Here is a 26,387-nt window from a genome sequence, read left to right on the forward strand (position 1 = left end):
AGTGTCTTTCGGTTGGGATCATGACAAATCTTCCATGATGTTCTAGGTTAGGGCAAGCCTGTAAACAAGGACGAGTTAAACTTCCCAGCTGCCACTGTTGTTCCCTTGCCCAAGGTAGTCAGGTACAGGAGGACCAAGGCAAGGACATGCTGTATTGTGGAGCAGCAGAGACCCCCTGTGCCACAGCTGTATGCTGGAATTGCTCACCTCAGGGGTCATTAGCTCAGACAGGTATCGTCCATGGTTTCCAGTTCCAGGCTTAGCTCAGCCCACATCTAATTCAGGGGTTTCTGCTCTTCATCCCATCAGCAGTCTTGGCCTTCAGCAGCTGCTGCCTCTGAGGGCACAAAAATAAACAGCAAAGTTCACCAGAGTCCACCAGGCTCTTCCTGTCCTGGATTATCCTGGAAGAGAAGCTCAGTCTAACATGGGGCTCAATCTGCTCTCCCTGAGCTCTCTCAAGGTTTTCCCTCACTCTCCTTGCTTGCATTGTGCTCTGTCAGGGCTGGCGATGCTTTCTGAACAAAGCTGAAGAATTTTCACAACAGTGCATTTTTCTTCAGGTCTGTGGTGAGCACACTGTGCAGTAATGTGCATTACTGTTACTGACTGCATAAGCAGTTAACTTTGTGTGGTAGTACATTTGTCTCTGCTTCTTGTTCTCTTTCAAAAGTTCTGACCTGAAAGCTAAAGAAACTGAAGAAGCTTTACCCAGACCTCAGTCAGCACCAAGATTGCAAAAGGCCAGAATTTTCATGGAACACTTATATAAAGTTATTGAATGCTTTTTCAGTAGTATCTGAGTGTTTAGGGAAAAGTCATCGCTCAGATTGTTTCCTATTCAGGTTTTTTGCCCACTGGTATCTATCTACAGAATTTTCCTGCAACTTCTTTGATCTTGCTTATATGCTTAAAAAGCTCCAGCTTTTGTAGGACAGTGCAAAATATTTGCATGTCTTCTTTCTATGCAGCCCTTGTCCTCCAGGACAGAAAGATGTAATGCCAAACAGTCATGCTCAGGAAGGACTAACAGATGTTTGCTAGGTATTGTTCCTGGTGTTTGAGTCTTTCTTCAGTGTATTTGAAAACAGACTGATCTTTTTTCTCTGAAAGACAGATTACAAAGATGTAAGCCCTAGAGATTACAAGGCGCATAAGCCTGCAGAGGTTCTGAACTGCAGAGACTACCCAGCACACAACTGTACTTCCTCTTCAATGACAGAGTGTTGAACTCATAAAAAGAAAACAAGGAAACAAGGAGAAATCCTTTCCAAGCATCTTGGATATTCCTGATCTGAAGCTGTCTGCCACATTTTTCAAGTATCCTAATTCCTTCATGTTGATTTAGGAAGGAAAAACTTAAGAATGTACACAACTTACTGTACTAGAAGTCTTTCGTTACCAGCTGTCTTTCACGGTTGACATTTCCATATGACACAACAGTCCCTTCTGGAAAGGTTATTGGTGCAGCTCTCTTGGTTCTCACTGTTCTACTCTATCTGGTCAAATTCAGCTCTCACAACAGAATAAGAACCTGTGACCATTCTTCAAGTCTCTGCCAGCATCAAGTCAGATTTTAGTTTGTTTTGTGTGGCCTGTAGCATAGAGAGGTCAGAACACCAGTGCAAAGTGGTGACTCAGGATAATCTTGCATGAATATCTGAGCATCCTGATTGCTCTGAGTCCCACACAGAAGATAAAGGAAGTGGCCCAAGATGGCTTTGCCTTAATTGCTCTCATGGAAGTTTGGGTTTCTTAACAAATGTTTTCCAGATCACAGCTAAATCTTTCTCCTCATCCTTGGTTTTTCTTCTTGTTACAATGCCCTTGTTTCAGGTTTTTGTGCTTGGCTCTTGTGGAAGGGTTGCACTTCATTCCTCAGCTGTGTTCCTCACAACCTTTCTGAGAAGCTTGGAGGCTCAGCTGTGCCTGGAGCCTTCCCTAGTTAAAGGATGAAACAGAGGTTTCTGCAGAGTGAGAAGTTGTCTGTACCCACAGGAGCAGGACTTAACCCATACAGCAGCCTGAACTTCACCATCCATGGAGGATGGGTCACTATCACTAAACTTCCCAGGCCATACAGGGCTCCAGTGCCACCACTGTGGGCTGGTGGCCTCAGGAAGAAGGGTGTTTGCCCTGCTGTCCTTACCTGTCCTCATGGGCATCACTGTTTTGGGCTTTCCCAACTTCCCTTCAATGCTGGAGGGACAGGAGGGGCTGCAGGAGAGGAGCCATGGGAGCCTCTGCAGGACAGGGATCTGAGCCTGCAGTGCACCTGGTGCTGCCTTCTCCACCTTTTGAAAAGGACTTCAACAACATAAACCACCTTTGTGGGGACTTCAGTCTGTTCTCTAAATGTGCGTTTCCTCTGAACAGTCCCAGGATTTTTCATTTCTGCAACAGGTGACATCAAATTAACACTTAATTGCAGGAGTTGGTAAAAACACAGAATTTCAATTGTGCACCTTTGCTTAATTGGTGCCTGCCCCTGTTTCTCTTCCTCTGCAGCTCCAGCTTGGTAGAGTCAGTAATTAAAGACCAGATTTTTCTTTCTAGTTGCTCTTATCTCTGGTAAGTATAATAATTTTCTCATTTCAGACAAGCAGCAGAACTGACGTCAAATATTGCAAGTGTTTTTCAGGTGATGTTAGTAGAAAATGTTTAAGCTTCACATAAGATCTTCCCTTCTAATGGTGAGCTGTCAGCATTAATCCAGTGCAGTTCATAGGCCTGGCCTTTTTATGATAAATTTAGATTAAATATACTGTAAAACTGGTAGTAAGCAAAAATTTGAATGGGACTTGAGCTGCCAAATGCAAGTAAGTGGTTTCTTTAATCACTTGGATATTAAATTAGATAAATGTAAAAATAGTGAGGAATTTTGCTAGTCTCTGTACTAATAACAGAGGAGCCTGGTCAGGAAATTACTATTTTAACTGAAAAGAGCTTAATGTAGTGCATTTCATGATATGTGCAGTGAAATATACAGTCAGTGTAATACAGTATGATCATCAGGAGGGAAGATGACTTGAATAGAGTGACAAAAAATGACAGGACAATGCATATGAAGAGCACCCAGGAGGAGAGGGCAGTCTGTGGACTCTAAAGCCTGATGGTACTGAGAAGGAGAGGTTCAGGTGGGAGAAGGTGAGTCTGGTGATGGGGAGGAAAGTCTGCAAGGAGACTGGTGGAGAAGGTGGTGGTGTGGACAGGTGAGCACCTGCTTTTGGATGAACTTGTTGGCTGCAGGTGGGATCCAAAACTGAAGTAGAGAGATCCTGAGCTCCAGTGGTTAGAAGGACACTGGGTTAGACAGGAGCTGGAAGCCTGGATGGACACCTCACAGTGGGAGAAATTACCTGAGAGGACACGAGATCTCCAGAGAAAAACAGGCAAGTTGCTGAGCTGAACTTTGATTAACATCCCCTTTTTATTATGCCAGCACTGCCAGAGGAATGTGGTGCGTTCTCTGTGAGGGGTTCTGCCTCACCCTGTAAGGATCAGAGCTCCGGAGCTGAGCACCCAGCTGCTTACAAAGCACAGAGCTGCCTCTCTAAGCCCACATTCACAGCTCTGGACATACCATTACATGCATGATGTCGTTTAATGCTCTACACAGTGCATTCTAGTCACACAACTGGATTTTTCATATCCTTATGTATTTTTAATGAAGTACATCGACATCTGTAGAATGCTGCCAATTGATGTCTGATCAGGTGTATTTATGGAAGATTCTTTAATTTGCACATGCAAATGAAAGCATGAGTGTAATGTTCATCCAGGAGACTGAGAAAAATCACAGGGCAGCACTATGACAATTTGTTATTGATGTAATGTCTCCTGTGGCAGAATTTGTACTATCTCAACAGATTTCAGAAGGTGCCTTTTAAAAACTAATATCTCAAAAGAACATAATAAAAAACCCAAACCCAACACTCCTGCCAGGTTTTTTAGTGGTGTGGTTTGGAGGTGTTTTTTTTTTTTGGTTTTTGGTTGTTTTTTTTGTGGTTTTTTTTTTTTTTTTTTTTTTTTTTTTTCAGTAGTTTCACTGCCAACTTTTAAAGTCAGCTTGTTTCCAGCAGGATGAGGTTGGGGTGGACACTTGCCGACATTTTTCTTTGTAAGTCCTTGGCCAGACTTTTATTTATTGGAATCCACTCCTCCTGAATGTGGGCACTGAGAGGTTTTGGGCTGCAGGACAGTTTGCCCTCTGAGTTCTGTGATACATCCTCAGAGATTTCATCACATCCCTCTGAAAGGCACCAGTAACTTCAGCTAGTGGTGCAGAGCAGTTCTATCTTTATCTCTCCTCTCCTACAGGAGCTGTTTCTTATTCAGGTGCCAAGCTCTGGACCTTCATTCCCTGTGTTATTTCTAGCAATCTCTGTAACCTCTGCTTTACCAGTGCTTCTCTCTCCCTCTGGGTTGATGTCTGAGCTCAGGCTCTTGTTGTCCTAAAGTCCACTTCTGTTCAGCTCTGGAGAAAACATTCTGGCTGGGAGGCAGAGGCAGCAAGGGAGAGGAAAGCCCAGTAAAACACTGTCACCTTTCCAGTCTCCTGGAGCTGATGAACACTTACTTTTGAGACCACAAATCCTTGGATTTTTTTTTTTAATAATCTATAAATCAAGGTTTATAAGGAAAACCATGCAAACCTAACTCACACATCAGGTATGCCAAGAGACTTGTAGGGCTGCAGGTTCATTAGCAAGGAAACTTGTTAAAAGATGAAGTTGTACTTTGATTTAGGATAACTCCAGGGAAGGATCAAAACAGATCACTTCTTGCAGTTGATTTGCGGAACAAATTCACAAATAGTTTTGGGCTTATTTATGGTCTTGGAAAATCTAGTGGCAACAGTGTTAAAAATCTGAGAGAGTGGAGATCTGATTTCTCTGTTTTGTAATAACAAGACTTGTTATTTTTTGTATGCTGTGTCTTGCTCACGTTGGCATTGCCCCATTTGAAGTGAAGGACTTCATCTGTGCGATTTTTTAAAAGGTATTTATTATGTTAATAGTGAATGCAGAATTTTACTCTTTTCATTGTCCTCAACCCAAACATGTATCTTTCTTTGGGCTAAAAATTATTTCTCCTGGAGAGAAATTCAGTTTCTCTTAAAAAAGATCTTCCAGAGGAAGAGCAAAATCACAAAAACCAGTAAAATCCCTTTCTTTCACTGGTACCAATCACATCCCGGGTGAAAGTAGAGGATGGCCATATTTTGTGTTTCTCTGTGTGTATCCAATCAGGAAGTTCAAGTTTTATGGCATATAAACAGATTCAGGGAAGGATATTGTCTGAAGTCTCTTCTGATCACACCTGCAGAGCGTTCACTCTGCTTGACAGAGAAAAAGGCACCAATGAGAAACAGTACAAACTATAAGCAGAGAAATAGCTAGGACATTAAAGTGTGTATTAAAATTCAAAAGCCAGTGGAATTCCTGTGGTTTTGAGTCATCTTATTTCTTCTGTGTTGCTGACTTTGTGGGCTGGAAGTTGGAAGATTAATGAACCTAAAGAAACAGTAGAAAACATCATCCCCACAGCCAAAGAAGCTTGTGATTGCTGATCTCCCTGGCATAGTTTAAGTCTTTAAAAGATTTGCAGTTTATTGAGTAGATGAGCTGCCCTGTAGCACTGATAGCTGTTGTCCCAGGACAGGGTATTTTCACTTAAGGATGTTGTTTTCTCAAGGAATACATGAGTTCTTACTTCTGTTAGGTCATTCATACATTTTGATGGTTAGAAGGAGCCTTGCTGTGACCTTAAGTTATTCTTTAAGAATGTTGCATCCCCTTTTAGTTCCCTCAGCACAAAGGACAAATAAAAGGTATGTTGGAGTTTTGTGCTTTCTTAACAATAACAAAAATAGGAAATGGCTTGAGACAGTCTTGAAATATTTCCTGCAGCCCCACACTATAATTAAGTCTATTAGTGTGAAATAATGGGAAAGCTTGGAGTATGTTCTCTCTCTAGTGAACAAAGGGAAATATTAATGCAGAGACCAGGTTAGATGCTCTGCACAGTATATCAAATTGTTCTTCATGGCAAAATGGCTAGATTAGGACAATTAATGCAGAGGTCTTGTGACTAAGTGTGAAGAGAGCTGAGTACTGTCAGCTTGGTAGGAAGTGCTGTAAGTTCATGTCTCTTGTTAAGCAGTGGGACGCAGGAATTCCACAAGGAGAAAAGCTCTTTCTCTGCATGAAGTGTGTGAGCACTGAGCAGCATTCTGTGCAGGCAGGAGAGCAGTGGTGCAGGCAGCGTGGAGCTAATGCCACCCAGAAGGCACAGGGGTGAGTTTCCTGCATGGATTTCAAGCCTGAGGGGATGAAGTTTTTCTCAATTGCAAGTGTGTTGTTGACTGGGGGCAGAAGTGACATTAAATCATCTGAACAGTGAAGGCCACAGCATCTCCAGCAGGCTGTGGTGTGGGCTCAGCCTTGTTTGACTCATGGAATAGTTGAGTTGGAAAGGACCCACATTGAGCCCAGCTCCCTGCCCTGCCACACTGTCAGAGTACTGTCCAAAGGCTGAAGAGATCTGTGTCTCAAGCCAAATACATCTCTTTGAAAGTCAGTTCATCTTCAAGAGGCTCTGTGTGCCTGGTGGTCTGCTTTCCTCTCGAAAGACGAAATTTCTCTGAAAAAATGGCTGATGCAGTCATCTTCACTTACGTTTCAATTTCCTTTGTCTTATCCACAGTTTAACTGGATTTTCTAGGCAGAGTAGGTTTTGGTATTTTTAAACAAAAGCATATTTTCCTTAAAGTGCACATAGAATAGTGAGGTGTGTTAATGGGATATTGATTAGTGTGGAGTTTTGTAGAAAGGAAGTTCCTTACCCATGTTTGCTGTAGCTGCAGAACATCTGTCCAAGGCCAGAGTGTGCACCAGCTTTGTGTGGGAAAGAGGGGAACAAGAGCAGGAATATCTCTGACATCTCCACCCACAGGGAAGGAGTGCAGCCCTTGGAGAGCCCCCCTGAGTTCTAGAGTGGTTTGAACTTCACTCCAAAAAGCATTTGAGACTCAGCAGAGAGCTATTTCCAATTAATTAATGAGTCTAAATTCAGAAAGTTGTTGTCAGTGGGTTTCAGACCCATTTATTTGTCTACAGAGTTCTGCTGGCAGAGGTGATGCACTGGGAAATGTGGGCTGTCAGTGAGAGCCCTCCCATGCTGACCTGCCCTTCAGTGCAGGCTGAAGTGCTTTTGATAACTAAGACACAATAAACCAAGGCTGTTCTGTTCTAGAACAAAGCCATTTTGTAAATTAAATTTCAAGTATGTGTCTTTTTTTATTTCTCCCCTTCTCCATTTTACAAGTTGATAAATACAGTGGAGGGTGTGGCAATCAAGAATGTAAAAACTAATCCTCTGAGAATGTTCCTCTAAGTTCTGCAGTCAGAGAGTAGAAGTACCATCAGGCTTTCCTCTAATGTCTCCTCAAACTTGGCTCTTGTCTGACCTATAACCTGAGAATTCTCTTCTCTCCAAGGTCACAACTGTGCTCTCTGTGATTATGGACCACAAAGCAGTAAGGAAATTGGCTTGTTAATCCGTTTAAAAAAGCAGTAGGAAATTGTTTTATCAGGTCTCCTAAAACAGCTGCATTTGCTGTGATTGATCTGATCATGTAATATATTGATCACGGAGAACCTTTAGCTATAAGGAAATTATACAAGTTAGATAAATGGACATTAAGTCTGTTGAATTTATGTTTCAAATGGCTGATTACAGAGAGGGATTTCAAAAAGGAAAAGAAAAATATGGAAACATTCAGGTTTGGCTGGCAGGAGAAATATTACTTGAACTGCTTTAGATTATTCAGATTGTGATGCAATGGCTTTTTGTCACAAAAGTCTTGATTAATAGTATGGAAAAGTAGGTTTTAGTTTTACAAATGGTACTGAATTGAGAGTCAAGCAGATAATGAGAAACAATTTAATCTGATACATGATGGGGATTAATTTGGAGTACCTGGGTTGTAATAGGTCAGCAGGGCTCAATGCAGATAAATGGAAGATAATAAGCTTACGAGTAAAAAACTCCATAGTAAATGAATGCTCAGATGCTGCAGGAGGCTGAGTCAGGGGAAAAAAACCGAGGAGTTACTGGAGAAAAATTTGGCCTATTCAGCAGGAAAGGCAAGGAAGGGAAATGGGTTGTTGAGCTGCTGCTGAAGGGGGAGAGCAGAGGCTCATTCTGTGTTTACCTGTGGCAGAAGGAAACAGCACAGCTCTCAGGCTTATCCCCTGTGTGGAATCAGTAAAAGGTTCTGGAGAGGTGAGCTCAGGTGGCAGAGCCTGCTCCGTGGCTGAGATCAGGAAAGAGTACGTGCTCCTAGTTAAAGCTGGATATATTCTGAGCTAGACATGAAGCAAAGGGCTGGTGGTGTTTGTTTCTGCTATAATTGGATTATAGCAATATCTGTTCATGGGATAGTGTTGTCTCATGTAATAAAAGCTGTTTCATTCCCACCCCAAAATACAATAATGTCAGTAGATGATCACAGATGTTACTTCTCTGTCAAGTGATAAACTCACATGAGGGTCAGTTAAAATATGATTTTCTGTCTGTTCTCAGGCTCTGGTGGAAGATCAACAGCTCTTGTTGCAGTGTCAGAAAGAGATTTCCAAGCTGAGAGTGCCCTTGGCCCAGTGATGATCCTCTGCATTTTCCTGCCCACAGTATATACCCACCAAAATCTGGGTTATGTTCTGAAATCCTACAGGTGTTCTAAAGATGTGCAACTTACCTTTTAGAACTAAACATTCAAGGTAGAAGAGGAACAGCATACTAACATCGAGGGATGCTCCAGCATTCCAGTGTAGCAATTTAATTAAAAAGACAAATAATTATAAAATGAGCAGTAATTAAAAATCAATATAGTTCAGCAACTGTTCTTCTCCCTGCTGTTAGCATATGTCTTTTTGTGGTCATACTCTATAGAACAGTACTCTGCTATGTCTGAAGAATGGAAGCTGATTTAACTGCACAGCTGGGGTGCTATGGCCTGTCTCTGTGGGAGCAGTGTGGGCTGGTGGCCAAGGTCAGGCAGGGACAGCTGTGTCACCACACAGGGAGGGTGGCCTTGTGCCCCATTGCTCCTTGCTGGGTGTGCCCCTGAGGTGCTGAACCCGGGGCTGGAGCTGTTCCTGCTCTGAGCCCTCGGGCTGCCAGGACCTTTGCTGCCAGAGTGGCTGTCTGTGGCCCGTGGCAGCATAGGTGTGAGGCACAGGTGTGCGGGGCAGGGGAAGGCAGTGGAGCTGAGCTGCCCCTGCAGCCTGGCTGGCTTTGGAGCTCTCAGGCTGGGCACAGCACCCCCACTGCTCCCTGTGGCTCTCAAAAGCATACATCACTTTGGATACATGAGTGCCCAAGCAGGTTTGCTTACACCCTCTTTTTCTGCTAATTATATTTTTATGGCTTCAGAAATCAAAAGCAAACTTTAGTTTATAAAGCCTTGTGCATGTCTGAAGGGAGTCCCAACATGAAAGCTTTCTCCATGTGTAAGTGCCTTGGGAATCTGGGCGGTGTAGGAGCCCTGCTGCTGCACAAGGGCACTTTTCAATTATACATGTCTTCATAATGATCTTCTAAATCAGAGTAACCCAGAACATGGTCCTATAATTAATAAACCTTGAACTGCCTTTTTGCCTCTTGAACCTACACCTGTGAAGGCATTTTGATGGAAGACTTTGATTTGTTCTGTTAAGACCCTTTACTGCAACTGAGGAATCCTGCAGGGACAAGAAGAGGTGTGAGGAGCCCGTGGGCTGGGTGTTGTGAGTGGGTTTGGGATGTATGAAGGTTCTGGCTTCTTTGTTTTCTTGCCAAGGTCAGAATTAATAATAGGCAGAAAACGTAGATTTTGAGTTCGGACTTGGATGTTTATTGTGTCTTATCTATTTACAGACTCATGAACCCTGAGCTCTTAACTAGCAAGTTAGAGAAATGAAGTAAAATGCAGAGCTTCTATCTCTTTCCAAGGTTATTTAAGGGTTAATTACCCAATAAGGAGGTGACAACTATATTATTTGTATTTCTGACCCAATAATGACCACCCAAGGCCTGCAATGCAGACCTTTTTCACCCAATTACAGAAAACCACCCAAACCCATGAATAAGAAGGAAGTAGAAGGACTCAGACAAGGCTTAAAATCCATCCTGACTCACATGCATTATTATATACTAAAATCCCAAAATCCAAGTTTCCAGAATTACAACAGGGATGAGGTGGGGAGGCTCAGGGGCACCCGTTCCCTGCCATGCCCAGGATCCAGAGCTGCCCAGGGCCTATAGATCTGTCCTGTGCTGCCCATGGTGCCAGGGAATGTCCCTGCCAGGGAATGTTCCTGCCCTGTGGCAGCCGTCTGTGACCTCACTGATCTCTGCTGCTCCAGCAGGGCCCACAAGGGCTCAACCTCCCCACAGAGGTGCTGGGCTGGGGGCCCTTAACAAGATCCAGCACTAATTAATAAATTAATTAATGTTAGCACCTGGCACAGGAGGGCAGTGAGCCAGGCAGGGATGGACTCCTGCTGATGGGGCAGAGCCCTGGGCACTCTGACTGCCACGGTCCAGGATGGCCACTGAGGGACCACCACTGCCCACTGACTGTCGCTGTCCGGTGGCCCTGCTGTGTCCCCTGCCCTGCCAACGTGCTGCCCTGGCTGCAGGCTGTTCCCTGAGCCTGCCTAAGCAGCATTCCCTGCCATCAACTCTGCCCTGGCCCTGCAGCACGAAACATGGAGTCATTCTCTAATGCTGTGTTATGCAGAGTCAGGAAAATTGTTATTACCCAAGACAATTTTATATAAATTACAAATTTCTTTTACAGTTATCATTTTAAATTAGGACAAAATGCTCTGTGATTCTTGAGTTGATCTGAGGCTTCAGCCAAAGAAACAGAAATGTCTGCAGGGAGGAGGGAGCTGGTTTGAGTCTGTTCAGTGCTTTGAGCCTTCATGCAACTCTGTGGGATGTCCAAGAGATATAAGTGAAAACAGATTTTTCCAAAGCACAGGTAGACTTCTCCAGTGTCTGATGTGGCCAGGGGAGGAAGGAGAGTTAAAAGAGACTTGTCAAGGGTGGCTTTCAGGATCTGCTGTGGTGGAGTCTTGGTGCTGTTGTTGCTCTGACTCAGCAGGCGTGGGACAGTTCCACTCACACAGCTCCAGTTCAGATTCCCTGTTGTGGAGCATCCATCTCCCTGCTCTTCTTGGAGCCTGCCTGCCCTCAGGCCCATGAAAAAGCTTCAAATCAACCCTCACCTTTTTTCACTGATTAGCTTTTGTAAACGAATTTGTTTTAAAATTAGTACAATCAAAAAGAGAGTTTAAATAGCAGAATATTTACCTAAAGCCTCCTTCAACAGATTTGAACTGTTTTTCATTTGAAAATGAACTGTTATCTTTTCAGTTATACTTACAGAATGCAGATTTAAATTGCAAAAAGGACATTAAAATAGCTTGCTCAATTTAAAACAGACTGAGTCAACTGACAAAGCAGAAAATAACACAAACTAGAGATGCATTTGTGTGCTATATCATGGTCATGATTCTGTTTTCTAAACCAGAAACAGCTCAGTAATATATGTTGTTTCCAAACAAACATACGTTTTATTAAAATAAATTAAAATAGAGAAAAATACAGCAATGTGGGGTGGGAAGGAAAACAATTATTCAGGAAGATTAGGCTTGCTATACAACAGAAGTTTTTGGCATGACCTGCTGTGAATTTGTGTTTCTAAAGATTTTATCTGCAGATTTTACATCTGGCCTCAGTCCTTTTGTATGCAGAATCATGAGCTTTAGGTGACAAAGATACAGCACAGGAGAAAAGTTGTCCAAGTGTTGTAGATAGATACTTGCTTGAAAGCCATTCTGGAGATCCACTAGTGTGACCTTGGAGATGCAAGATAACAACAGCAGCAGAATGGGAAGAATTGGGGATTTGCTACATGCTTGGTCTAAGAGCCAAAGCATTTGTGTTTTGAATGAACCTGCTTGGGTGCAGTGGGTGACTGCAGCAGTAGGTGAGAGCCCTCATGGCAGCAGCAGCTGTAAGTGAAGGCACAGCACATCCTGGTGTGTCTGGGGCTGTGCAGGTTCCTCTCCAGGAGCCAGGCTGTGTCTGCATTCCTGGTGAGCCTTTGCTACTGGCTGCTGCAGCCAGAGCTGCTCCAGAGTCACCTTGCCTGTGGTAGCACCACTGAAGGCTTTCCTCTGCAGGCTGATCTCCATATGTTCTGGGCAGACAGGATGCTAATCACTGTAATGTGTTCATTCCTTACATCTGCATTTTACTATACACGATACACCTGTGAGTTCTGCGTGCCCAGAGATCCCCCTCTGGCTAATCTGTCAGCTTCCCTTGACAGCTGTTAAACAAGTATTTATCAACATGACTCAAAGGTACCTTTCTGGCACTTTTAATATGTAGAATTTTCAATAAGGAATCTCTCTAGCTACTTGCTGATGCAGACCGTGGAGCAAAGTCAAGCCAGATGTCCTTAGGAGGGGTTTGATTCAGCAGGTCTTGAAAGAGCAGAGTACATTTTAGGAGTACATTCTAAAATGATTCATATTTTGGGGCCCGTGATTCTTTCTGCAGTAGTGGCTGCTGACTTGGCTCTGGGGATGAAGAGGGGTTAATCTTGGGTGCTGCCTCAGTTAATGCCATTGAGCTCCTAGTCCTGACAAATGAATGGGTCTGAGATTAAAAATGGTGATGCAGTTGTTAATTCACTTCCTCTCAGACTCCGACTCTAACATTATATTTTAAGACTCTTCTTTCTGAGGCTAGGCGTTGGTTTTTCAAACTTTTAAGCAAAGTTCATTTTTTTTCTGTAAACACACAGTTAAATATAGTGAATTTGAACTGGGTCTTCTAGAAACTGCAGTTCACATGGGGATAGCTGGAGATATACTTGGGCTTCTGCTATCTGTGTCTCCATGGAAGTGCTAGTGATCAAAATATATAGTTGTAGATTAATTGCAGCTAGCTTTTGGCAGGGATTCACATTCAGATGTTTTAGTATTTAAACCACTCTCATAGTATCAGATAGAATTGGCAGAGAAAAGAAGAGGAGGCATCTACTGAAAAATGCACGTATTTTTCTTTTTAGTATTTAGGGTAAGTGGGGTTCCATACTATAGTATTTCCTTTATTTGGTGTTAATTATTGATAGAAACAAACCATGCAGAAAATTCCCTGATACCTTTTAGGTGTTACACCTGTTGTCCCATGTGGGTAGAAAAAGGTTGTGCCTGAAAATTAAAGTCCTGATTGTTCTGGATATGGTTATGGTATTGAGGTGCTGGGGGCAGTGCAGGGCAAAGCTAAGGGAAGAGCTCAGGCCAGTTGTGCTGTTCAGTGTTTGAAATAAGGAATAAATCTGGACTTTTGTTGTTAGCAGCCAGGCAAATGCAGGTGGAGCGCTTTAGGTAATAATCAAGTTCTTATACATCTCTAAACTGTTTGTTTTGCTGAATTAACCCATCCTAGGTTTGTAGACAGACATCTACTTTGCTCATTGGTGTTAAACCTGTGACCTGTGGTAAGTGCTCTGAGAAGTCTGCCTTATAATACAGTATTAAGAAAAGCTGAACCAAGAGAATAATACTAAATATGCCTCATATATTCTTGCATAAATGCTACTGAAGCAGGGGAAATTTTAAGTAAAAGGATGGCATCCAATTTATTTAAATTCAAAGGAAACAGAATTAATTCACTGCATTGTGCCTTATTTTCTAGGAACCTTAGCTCTATCAGCTAATGCAAACTTGTTACTCTGCCATGACTGGTTTGTAAGCTCAGCTCTGAGTTTTTCACTTGACTGTCATGGGCATTGTGATGGAGATGAAGTTATTTTGGCTATAAACCTCCCTCTGTTATGTCAAAGGCTGTTACTTTGGGCAGTTTCAGACTTGCAGATGCAAACCATGGCAGGCTTCGGACCTTTCCCCTGCAGTTCCCTTGTAGTAGGAGTCTTGTTGGCTGAACAGCAAAGCATCATTTGGTTTTCTTATGAAGATACATGACAAGGCTGCCAATTCAATTCAGTGCTTGGGGTTAGTGAAAATAAAACAGTACTAAGCAGAATATCCTATACAATGTTCAGTGTGTGCTGCCTGGTAAATTCTGACAAGACTTGGAGAGCAGGAAATCTGGAATACATGTACCAGGAGTTTGAAAACCATTGGGAAGTGATTGCTTTGAAATGTGATTGCTGAGATGTGTCTGTGTGTTCTGAATAGGAGAACACTGAGGCAGAGTGGCACAGTGTGAGGCACCAGGGCATCAGTGTGGGGTATCAGGACAGGCAGTGTGCTGTGGGGCCACAGCAGACTCTGTGCTGCCCCAGGCAGCAGCTATTCTATAAATCAGCCTCTAAAACAATGGAAGGGGGGAACAGAACATGTTTTTGAAAATAGGAACTTGCTATGGGACCCCAAAAATCAAGGATTGCTGTTGATCATGGACCTGGCAAGTACACACACTTTTTTTCCCCATGCCTTAGAATCTGCAGGAAAATTCTCCCACCTGTGGCTCCCCTTCTCACATTGTGCCAAGGGATGGGCATTTCTGCTAGGGGCAGAGGGGGAGCTGCATCTGTCTCTCCTCCTTTGGTTGCTTAGCAGCTGAGCTGTGCCTGTGCTCGGAGCCAGAGCTCCGTTTGTCATCCTGATAAATCTGATTTGTAACACTACTGAGAAGGACCTGACAGACTGGCTGAGGGACAGATCTGGAGACATAGGGTAGCACAAAAAATTTAATTCTGACTGATTGGATGTCACAATGCAAAGGAAGCGTGTTCTCACATGGAGTAGTAATTGCAGCTGTGTTACCCATTCCTTTGGATATTTTTGCATTCTCCCTATTGATTAAAAAGGTGTTGCTGTAGTGGCTGGAACACAAGTTTTCTCAGTGTCTCTTTCATGTTTTATTGATTTTTCCTGCTCAATAAGAATAGTGACCTTCCTTATTTCTGAAAGGGGCAGTTGTTTGTAGCCTGCACACCCTACCAGTAGCTTTTGTAGCAACAACAGAAGTAAGACACGAATTTCCATTTCAAGTGGGTTTTCCCTGAGTCCTTGTGGAAGTGACAGAGTGCTCATTCTGGGCCATTGTGTTTTCAGGCCTTTCTTCAACCAAAGATGCCTGACAGTCAGTTCTGCCTCAGCCCCTCACTTACTGTGCACATGTTAATGGTAATAAAACTCGTCATTTGTTTTATTGTGTCATCTCTGGGGATCTTGATAGAAGGCTTGATGAAAATGAAACATTTAATGATTTCTTCCTGATTTTGGTCGAACATTAATTTGAGAAGAAATCTTGTAAATTGAAACCTTCCATTCCAATTTACCCACTGAACACCATTTCCAGCTGCTTAAAAAAATAAATATAAAAATAAAAATCAGCTTTTACAAAGAGCCAAATTTCACCCCTCCAAAAAAATTAGCGGTTAATTCAATTTGCCAAAAGAAATAAAAAGCGGGTTATTTTGCATTAAATTCTTTTGTCTGTCCATGTTTTGAAATGTCTACCTTTCACAGCTGAGAAAGCCACTCACCTGTGGCAGTGCCTGCCATACACAGGACAAGTCACCTCCAGCCTTGTCCATTCAAAAGAAAAATTAATATTCAGCCAGCAGACAGAGACTGTTACCAGTGTGATATGTGTGGCCCCAGAGATGAGCCAGAGGAGAGAACTGCTTCATCGTCTGCAGTATCATCTGCTCATTTCACTCAGCAAGTGGTGACATGGAAGGGAAGGAGAGGAAGTTTTACAAAATAAATACTGGTTCGGCTGTCACCAGCTTCTAGGCATCAAGCTAAAAGGAGGCATTTGTTTGCAAACTGCACATTGCGGCTTGGAAGGGATTAAATTATCCTCTTCATCATCAAATACTTCAATATTTGTAATATGGTAACATCTAGGAGCCACAGTCAGGTCCACAAAGTGAATTTGCAAAGGGATGGAGGCAGACATCCTGCTCTGAGCAGATAATTAGCATTCAAGTGACGAATTATTGTTTCTGCCATCAATAACCTGATTTAAATTGTGAATGGAAACACAAATAACAAGAGACAAAGCCCTGGATCATTCTGCACTGCTCTGCCTTTGCCTGCTGGATTCTTACAATTAATGAATTCTGCTGGAGGAAATGCATATCTACGTTCAGCTGAAGGGGGAAGGATTTTGTAGTTTTGCTGAGTTTTCTTGTCTCTTGCCTCTTTACAGTGTCTTTGGAGCACCCAGAGTGCAGAGGTGTGATGGGTCACTTCATAAAACATGGACAGACAAAATAATTTAATGCAAAAAAATCCACTTTTTTTCCCCCCTTCTTCTTCTTTTGGCAAATTGAATCATCTGCTAATTTAATTTTGTGTGAAATTTGGCTCTTCGTAAAGGTTGATTTTTATTTACTTTTCCTTGAGCAGCTGGAAATGGTGTTCAGTGGGTAAATTGGAATGGAAGGTTTCAATTTACAAGATTTCTTCTCAAATTAACATTTGACCAAAATCAAGAAGAAGTCATTAAATGTTTCATTTTAATCTAGCCTTCTATCTAGATCCCCAGAGATGACACAATAAAACAAATGAGCATGTGTAAAAGCCTTTGTGGTGGTCCTCTCTCGTGGCTGTGCAGAAGGAGCTGCAAGCTGCTGGGTGCAGGGAAGGGCAGCAGTGCAATAGGAAAGCACATCCTGCAGTCAGGAGATGTTTCTGCCCTCCAGGACTCTGGGGTGTCACTGCTGGCTCTGCCCCTTGGACACAGGGCTCACTGTCCTTCCCTCCATGCAGAACCTGCTCTCACTGGCAGGGGATGTCCCTGCAAATCAGTCTGAAAACTTGGATTTCATTGAGGTACCTGAAGTTTTCATGAGGAAAAGGATCTCTGCTTAGGCTTGGTGGTTCTGGTGCAGTGAGGCCCCTGGTACTGTGTCCCATCACCAACAGCCCCAGGGGAGGTCACACATCCCACCTGGGGTGTTCAGGTGTGTCCTTTCACCTGCACATCCCTCATGTCTCTTGGCATCTAAATTCTTTTGGTCACATATAAAAACTGTAGAAGATCTGCTGGGATAAATAATTGCTTTAGGCAATGGCTACTAATCGTTACGGTCATCTGTCCTGTTTTGCCAAGTTTGTTTAAAAGAAAAAAAAACCACATTAAATGTCAAACATTCCACAGATAAAGGCTTGTCAGCTGTAGAGCAAAGCAGAAATCTGTTCCCTTGTCACAGTGCACTGGCTCCAATGTTTGTGTCCTACAGTGGAGCTGCAAAATTGCTGATGACTAAAGACTGAGTCTTTTAATTGCATTTGGCTATTTAAGCATTACAGATCTTACAGGCCTCACTGAATTCTCTGGGTGTTTTTCTCATTTTATCTAGTATAATTAACAGTAGTACTGTAAGACATTAATCTCAGTCTTGCTTTTTGAAAAATTGATGCTGGTGTCATTTAGGTGTTTCGTCTAGTGGTTAGTCAGTGGCTTGCAGAGTAATAATCCCTGTGGGAAGATTCTGTTTATCACATGTTTCCTGTAGGTTTAATTGCAGCCAGGGATGAAAACAAACACTGTGTGCCTCATGGATTGATTGGAAGAACATAGCAAAACATGGAGTGGAGCAAAAGAAATGCTGTTGTTTTAGCCTGTTTCTCAAATTAAATTTGATTGCTGCAGCATGGTTGTTAAAGTTTCGTCTCTGCAGGTGGCACAGGTAGGAGAACAGGTTTTGGAGCAGCACTGGCACATTGATCATCCTGATACAGAGTTGGGAGTCCCCCCAGCTGCTGGGGGCTGCAGAGGGGTCCTGTGTGGCTGGGTGTCCCTGTCCCCAGGGTTGTCCCTGTCCCCATGGCTGTCCCTGTCCCTGGGGGTTGCAGTTCACACAGCCTCCTCTGGCCACCATGGACAATCCAGAGTGAGCCCAGCTCTTCTCCTCTATCCCAGGAGATTTTTTTCCTCTGTCAAGTTAAACAAAGCCTGGTCCTCCTGTAGGCCCAGCCTGCTGCTAAAAAATTGGTAATAAGTATTTTCTTGGCATTCATTTATTAGAAGACTTAAGATTGACGTAACAAGAGCTAAATAGTAATCTGCCTTTCACCTTTATTTTCATCAGTTCTCTGGCTTAAAGTTGAAAAGAGTTGGGAAAACATGTCAGCACTGTGTGCTGAGTCAAATATATATAGGAAAGTGATTGATGCAAAAGCATAAGGAGCTGCAGAATAAGTAGTTTAGAAATCCAGTGGACATCTGTGCTGGTACTTAACATACCATCAATAGTCAGTTAACATTTACCCCACTCACTTCTTGCTTCCAGGTACAGAGAAATCTTAAAATGTCACCTGAATGAGCACCTTTCCTCTAATAACTGACAATGAGATAAATCCTCTTGTTATTAACTATTGCAGCTGACAGCAGAGTAACAGGCCCACTGAAGTTACGAGCTGCTGACAAAAGTCACTCCTTGGTTGGAGCTGCTCTCAGTCTACACTGCCCAGGTGCACCCCAGGCTCTGTGCTGAGCAGGGTGACCTGGCTCAAGCCATGATGCACAGACTGGATTGCCCCCTGTCCCCTCCCTGTCCCCTTCCTATCCCTGCTGCTGTGGCACTGAGGCACAGGGTATCACTGGAGTTACCTGCCTCTGACTACTGGGTGCCTGTGTGCGTCAGTCCTGCCACAGTTCCCAAAAACCAGAGTGGCTGGCTCCTGGCTTCTGCCCATGTCTGGTGCAATTCTCCAAGCCCATCAATATAAAAGCTATCTGCTTTAAAGGCTGATAAATCCTTCTGGATCTCCAAGGTCACTGAACCTGAGTGTCTATGTGAATCTTCTTTCAAATGCTGCTGGGCTGCTGAGGGCAGGAGTGCTGATGCCTGACAGGAGGAAAGAAACCACATTTTTGTGCTGCTATGTGCTGTGGGTTCACTGCAGAGCAGGAAATAGGTCCTTGGGATTTTTTCTTGCTCCTTTTTCTGATGCTGCTGACTGAATCTTGGAATGCTGTTCACTAAAGCCATGCTTCCAACTTTTCTCCTTGACTCTTCAAGAGAATTAAACCGGAGTAGGACTCCCTCTAATGCTGAGATGTAGAGTTAGAGCTCTCACCACTATAATTGAGAACCTAGTTAAACAGGTCCTTAAAGAAATTTTTAATTAAATTACCTTTTTTTTTTTTTTTTTCCAAGTGCTTCTGTGCACAGGAAGTGCAGGTGGGAGTGTTTAATGATACAGAGTCAGATTTGGAGTTTATGAGTTGGGAGCCAAAGGAACAGCACAGAAGATTCCACTGAGTACAGAAACTGTGGTGGATGCATAAAAAAAAAAAAAAAAAAAAAAAAAAAAAAAAAAAAAAAAAGGGATTGTTGGACAGACCTTTCTCTCTGATCTCCTCCAGGATGTGCTTGTTCTGTGGATGGAGAACAGGTGGCTGTTTCTGGGACCAGCAACCACAGATGTTTTATGAGCTTAAGATTTTTCCAGCAGAACTACCTGGCCTGTTTCCCTTAATACCAGTTTATACCTAGGCCAGACTGGAAGAGGCAAATCTATTTCTTGGAAAATTGGGATGTTCTAAAATTTGGTCTTATTCAGATGTGGAGCAATAATGCAAGACTACACACTTTTTCAAGGGAATGAATCCTAAATCTGGTCACCTGGAGTCTGATGGGCTGAAGATGAGGTTCAGGTGCTCAAAAGACTTCTAAAAAAGATAGGAAACAGTGAAGAAAATTGATGCACTTGCTGATAATAGGGCGACATTGATAATTATTTCAAGTTTCTCTGCCTAGGATTATTATATTTACAGATTAGCAGAGTCCCTGAAAGCCCTCAACTTATTCACCTGCATTTTTCCTTTTACTGCCTGGAGAGCTGCAAAAACACCATAATGCTAAAAGAGACAGAAATTATTCAGGTTAGCAACTCTGTGGGTTTTGTGAACTTACTTTTTCTTTGGCTAAAGAATAAGTCCAAATGAAGTTATTGAGGAATTTCCTGATTTCAAAGGAATACACAGTTGGAATAGCTGGAAAACAGCAGTGGTGATTTTGCAGACATTCCACTGTGATTTCGGTGGTACAGGTGTGTCAGTGGAAAAAAAAAAATGGAATAGCCTCCTCTAGTGGCAAATGCTGTATTGAGATTTTTCTGAGTGCTCGAATCGTGGGAGGGTTTTACCTAATGAGGAAAGTAGGGCAAAATAATACCTGGAAAATAAGTGATATCAGTTCCTTTGTCTGCAAGAGGTTTATGGTTCTACTTCTGGTGAACATATTAAGCATCTCCTGCTAACAGACATTTTCCTGTGTGCTCAGTGCCCCATGAGCAGCATGAACCAGGATGTGACCACAGTGCTGGGATGGTGCATTTAATGGTGAGGATGAAGGCCTTATGGATGGTACTGGCACATAAGACTCCATTTACTCTGTTCATGATCCTCACTGACACTTCTCCAGTCATGCTTCCTGCAGCTTCTTGTCAGTGGAATGGAACTGTGGGACAAAAATACTCCCATTTTGTGCTGAGATGAAACTTCTTCAAGTCATTGACACCTGTGGCTGGTGGTGAGTCTGGATAGTGGGGCAAGGATGAAATACAATTCATTTATACTGCTGCAAATACAGTTCCAGTTCTGGATCTGCACATCAGGAACTCCCAGGCATAAATGTGGTCTGAATACACCTGCAGAGTGCTTTTACTTTTGCTATACAGGGAATTTGAGGCTGACTTTCCGAATAGTGCAGGGTCTTCTTCATCAAAGATTTGGACAAGTCTGCTCTTCCTTTTCTGTCCAGGGCTTAGGTGAAATTTTCAATAGTTTACTTTCATGTGTTATCAGAGGGAAATAAAATAACAATGATTCACGGTGTTATAAAGTATCAGGAGAAATTAAGAATAAAATCTGAAGGATTTAACCTAATCCCAAATTTATGTCAAATTAAATTACTTTCAACCCATTACTTTCCTTTGGTAAATAGAGAAATCATTATTTTATTAGACCTCATTTATTTAATTATCATAAATGAAATTACTTTTAGGAGCAGTGATGTGTGCATTGATTTTGGCTGTGGATGTCTGCAGAGTGCTGTGAGCAGAGCTTTGGAAAGCTGTGTTTGCACAGAATGTCTGCACGTGGCTGGGTGGGGGACAGGTGACACCTGACGCAGGTACTGCCATCCCAAACCATTCCTGCTGCCTTGTCAGACCAGGGTTTGGGGTAGCCCAGGGTCTCTGGGCTGTGCTCAGGTGGGAGGTTGCCCTGCCAGGCTCTGGACTGGGCTGCTGGAGCCTACTCCCAGGATGGACCAGGCTCTGCTGCTCCCTGAGGTCTGCCCAATGTTTCCTTGCAGTTCTCTCAATGGGATTTTCAGTGGGGTTTTTTCAAATGTGCTTTCAGGAGCTCAGTAAATGTGTGCCAGGGAAATGTAATGAGTTTTATGTTCCCCATTCTCTTAAGTGTTTTTGCAAATCCCATCACAAACATATGCACAGCATCCAGCTCTTCTCCATCAACAGGCAGGCTTGGAAAGGGGTAGTCTTATTGTGGTCTGTCATGGGAAATAGGGAAAGTGTTCTTCTGTCTTTAAGGGTTGATCTGCAGCACCTGCTGTATCACACACAGGTAGGGGAATGAGTTCCTTTCATGAGGGCCTGGCTGGGGCAGTTGCTGTGGTTCCTTTTCCATCTTTTGTGAGTAAATGAAAGCTGTGTTTGAGTAGGAGTTTGCCAGTGTGACTGAAATTTGCTTTCCAGGTGTCAGAAGGATGTCATCCCCCAGGGCTTGTGGCAGCGCACAGGTGACTGCTCTGGGGTTTTTCCAGTGTTTGCTCTGTGTCCATCAGCATTGCCTACGTTGTGCCTGTGCTGTTCCTTGGGCTGTGGGAAAGGCCAAGCCAGGAGAGGGGCTTTACCCTGAGCTGCTGCACAGTTGTTCTGCCAGGAGCCTCTGCCAGTGCTAGTGCTGCCCTGATATGGCACAGCTGTGGGACTGCTGTAGATCTGCCCCATTCCCCCATACATTGAAGGTGGAAGTGGTTTAGGGAGCCTGTCCCAGGGTGTTTCCCTAGGGGTCTTTCCAGAGCATTGTGTCTGCTCCTGGCAGTGCTGCTGCTGGCTCAGGGCAGCCTGGACACCCTGCACAGCCCTTCCTGGGGCACAGAGCAGGGAATGTAGAGTTTCCCACTCACAGCTGCCAAGTGACATCATGCATGCAGCAGCTGAGCCCACCAGTGTCACCCGGTCCCTGTGCACAGCCAGGGCTGCTGATTTGTCACCATCAGGTCGGATGTCACATACACACATGTGAACAGAATAACAATGGCATCTCTCCTTTATTATCCTCCAGATTATATATTCTTAACAAAGCGTGATCTGAAGTCATTGACTACATCACAACAGCTTGTTGCGTTCATTGGTGCAAAGCAATTACCATCAGTATATTTGGCAAAAGTTTTGCAAAAAGTTAATAAGGCACGTATCCACATTTACTTATGCATATAATCTAACTACAAAAATCCTTCACATATTTTTTTAAATCAGTTTCCATGCTGACAGCCTTCTCTTTTTCCTTGCTATGGATACACTCAGAAATCATCCACTGTTGTTTCTTCTACTAACTCAGTTTTATTTGCAGGCCAGCTGTTGAGCTCCTTCATACTGATTTTCGAATGAGGAAATAGGAGTTACTTCTGGTTATACTTGGTTTTGCAGCTTTGCTAAAATGTTCTGAATAGAATATAAAATAAACATCCTGTTCCAACTAGAGTATAATAGCTTGGACTGATTCTGTCTTTTCTGCTTTATTTTTCTGGCATAACAGCAGGGCATTTCCAGCTATTTGCACGCAGTTATCAAAGCATCTCTTTTGCTTTTCTGTTTTGAATCCTGTTTCTGCCTGCAAAGCCTGATTTTGAATCTGAGTTTATCTTGGGCTCAGGAGATTTTCATAAGTGTTATAAACTGTTGGGACAGTTTCTGACATTTGGGAGTTTGCAGTTGTTCAGTTGCATAGGCAAAAAAATCAGAATTCAAGGTTCTCCCTTCCTGTAAAAGCTTTGGTCCAGTTGCAGAACACTTTTCAAGCATGAACCGCACAGATGCTTGCTGTTTCTGCAGCCTGACAGCAGCACTGAATTCCAGGTGCCTGTTGGAATATCCATGAATGCTGCTCTCTGCCAGCCTGGATTGTTCCACCAGGTGGCAGAGGAAGCCAAAGAACAAAATTGCTGCCCTGGCTTCACTCAGCTTCCCTTCAGAAAGTGGAAACTGAAACATTCCCTGCATCAGAATATTAAATAGTTTCACTCATTAATGAGTTTCTTCCTGATTTTATATTCCATGACAGGGTCGTGCAGTTGGGTCAGAAAGAGAAGGAAAAATGTATTTTCCTGTTCAAATCTATGATGTTTTCACTAATCTCAAACACAAAATTATAAAATTGGATTAATTGCCTCACTTTTCTTGGGGCTAAGATTCATACTTCTGAATCACTTTATGACAATATAATGATGATTCACACAGCAGTAGTCTGCAGGGCAGCCCCAGAACCCCAGAGAGGTTGTGTCTGTGCAGTTCAGAGCTCTCTGATCTCCTTATTCCTTCTCCTACAAGGAGGCAGAAGCCTTTTTATCTGTGTGTCCTGGCAAGTTCCTGCTGCAGCTGCTGTTCAGTGTTGCAGAGAGGCTGTTGAGACAGCAGTGCTGGGCTTGCTCAGCCACAAGTTTGAGATTTTTGGTCATAAAGCAGCAGCAGAAGGGGGGCCTGAGCAATTGGCCTCTTCCTGCCAGACGAGCTCGTTGAGGGTTTTGTTGTTGGATTCCGTGGAGTAAGGTCAAGGCTTATTGTTTGTTTCTGAACAGTATGTATTCAAAAGCACAAAGCAGGATTCTATGAAATAGGACTGCCTGTGCTAGCTTCTCTGGCAGTGCTTGGCCCTTGTTTCAGCTTGCAAAACAGTCAGAGTTTCTCTTTTGTGGAGAACACGCAGAGGATGGAGCACTGTCCTGATGTGTGACTGGGCTCTCTGGGAGGAGAGTGCTTGATGATGTTTGGTTGCACTGTTCCCGAAACAGCCAGCAAGGCCACGTGGGGCCATAAATCCCACTGGGATCTGCCAGATTATTTGTTCTGTCACGTAATACCATGGGTAAATTGATCAATTTTTGCCTTAAAGGGATGCTTTTGGAGGGCAAATTTCAGCTTTTCTCTCTAGACGGTTAGAAACATAAATGCTCTTTCCAAACCATCTTCTCCCCTTCCTCCTAGCTGTCCACTCACTCCCACATTGGTTTTGACTGGGGCTCCATCATGTGTAATGGTCACTTGGGAAGACAAACACCACAAATATCCACCCTTTCCTTCTTCTTCCCCCAGCTTTGGACACTGCCCCTGAGGCTGGAGGAGCTGGAGCATCCCTTGGGTCACTTGGGGACCAGCTGTGCTGACTGTGTCCCCTCCCAGCCCCTGAGGGGTGAGGAGCAGAAAAGGCCTTGGCTCTGTGTGAGCTCTGCTCAGGGATAGGAAAAACACCCCTGAAGTATCAACTCTTTCCCCACAAACCCAAAGCACGGCCCTGGGCCAGCTGCCGTGGAGAAAATTAACTCTGTCCCAGCCAAGGCCAGCACAGCTCATCCTCAGCAGTTTTTATATTGTGACAGTTTCTGGGGGGCAGTTTATAGCAAACAGCAGGTTGATTTTTATTGATACATTGGAGAAGAATAAAAAAATTACTGGTTTTATTGCAAATTCCACTTGTAGCCCTTCTGCTACACTCCACAGTTGTTTCTTTAAGCTGGTGCCCCCTGAGGCAGCTGATGCTGCAGCAGAGGTGGGGTGGGAGCTGGCCAAAGGCAGGATCTCAGAGGAGATGAGTTTCTTCATTTCAGGTGGCTCCAGCTGAGGGACATAATGGACACAAAGGGATCAGAACAAACCAGACATCAGACAGGAGCTGCATTTTCCTCTCATTGATGAAAACAACAAACCAAGTTATTATGCAGGGAGAACTAGATGGTGATAAAGGATACAACTCCAATTATATTGTAAACCTTCAGAATAATTCTGAACTGCTTAAACCATTTTTGGGGTAGGCTGAAGAGAATGGAATAGTGACATTTTAATAAGATCCATGTCTCTTTTAGGAAGTTATTATTAAGGTCATGTAGACTTTGGGAATCTACTGTTGCCAGCAGAAGAACTACATTTACACGGGATTAACCTTGTTTATAATTGCATGTGTTGGCGATTGCCACTTTGGGCTTTTGACTGCCTGTCAGTAGTTGACACGGGTGACAGAAAACCTATTGACTCAAGGTCAGTCCTGAAATCAAAAGAACTCAGCAGGCCATTAGAAATGGACTTGTCTGCATTCCTCCATGTGGCTTTTTGACTTCTTTTAGTGAAAACTGTGCCACTTCCATATGGAGAGATTTCAAAATCAGCTTCATTTTTTTGCAGGTTTCTTTGTGTGGTACCGTTCATTTCTGGCAACAATAATTAAGGATGTTTTTAATTGCACAGTGTAATTGGATATCAGGATTATTCACAGCTTGATTATGAGCAGTCATGGCATAAGAAACAGGGAATATTCTAAAATGGTGCAGTTCACAGCATGGTCTGTTTCCGCACACTTCATATTGTGAATTCCAAATATATAAGCAGTTGTGTGTGTTAGTAAACACTAAAATACGGGGTTTGGAAAATTGTTTATTAGTAGTAAATTGATGAGTTTCACCTTCCAGGCCTAGGTCCAGCACAGCATTAATGCTAAGACAAGTTAAAATGCTTGGGAGGCTTTGGAGGCTGCCAGATCCCATTTTAATACCCAAGGGCCAGTGTCTGGAAGTGGTTTGCTTGTTGGTGACCTGAAGAGTCTGAGCCTTATCAAATCTCACACTGGCAGTGATGGTGTTGAAGGAATTCAGGAGCTGCTGCTGCTCAGAGGAAGTGGGATGCTGTGCCCTGTTATACAGGGAGGGTGTGTGCTCTTGGTGGGTGACGACAGAATAAACCACAGGACAAACCAAGCTCAGGCTCACATCACCTGCAGACGTGTCTGAAGAGAATGCTGGCCCTGGAGAGGGTCAAAACCTCTCAGAGCCTTTGCAAATAGCTCCTCTCCACTACCTGGAATTTCATGGTTTCACAGTGAACAAATCACTCTTGGAAACAATATTTGACTTTGAATTCTGACTCTGCTTCTAAAGTGCCTAAATCTCACTATTTACATAATGTGTGAGCATGGGCTTAACTTACTGTACTGAGGAAAGATGGATTAAAGGTCTCAGTCTAGATCAGCAAGTGAAAATTTAAATCCAGCCCTTGATTAACGCCACTGAAGTATACCTGTAGCCACATTTTGGA

At 43.3% G+C, this 26,387-nt stretch overlaps 1 protein-coding gene across 3 annotated transcripts in view; it reads left to right on the plus strand.

Annotated features, from left to right (window-relative positions):
* Window positions 1–26,387, plus strand: part of LOC310922378 (fibroblast growth factor 13) — a gene marked incomplete at its 5' end in the record, with an annotated part of 214,401 nt that overhangs the window by 128,656 nt on the left and 59,358 nt on the right. The gene's annotated exons all lie outside the window — the stretch shown is intronic.

The sequence above is a fragment of the Zosterops lateralis genome, assembly GCF_965231275.1.
Source record: "Zosterops lateralis genome assembly, chromosome: Z".
Classification (NCBI taxonomy): domain Eukaryota; kingdom Metazoa; phylum Chordata; class Aves; order Passeriformes; family Zosteropidae; genus Zosterops; species Zosterops lateralis.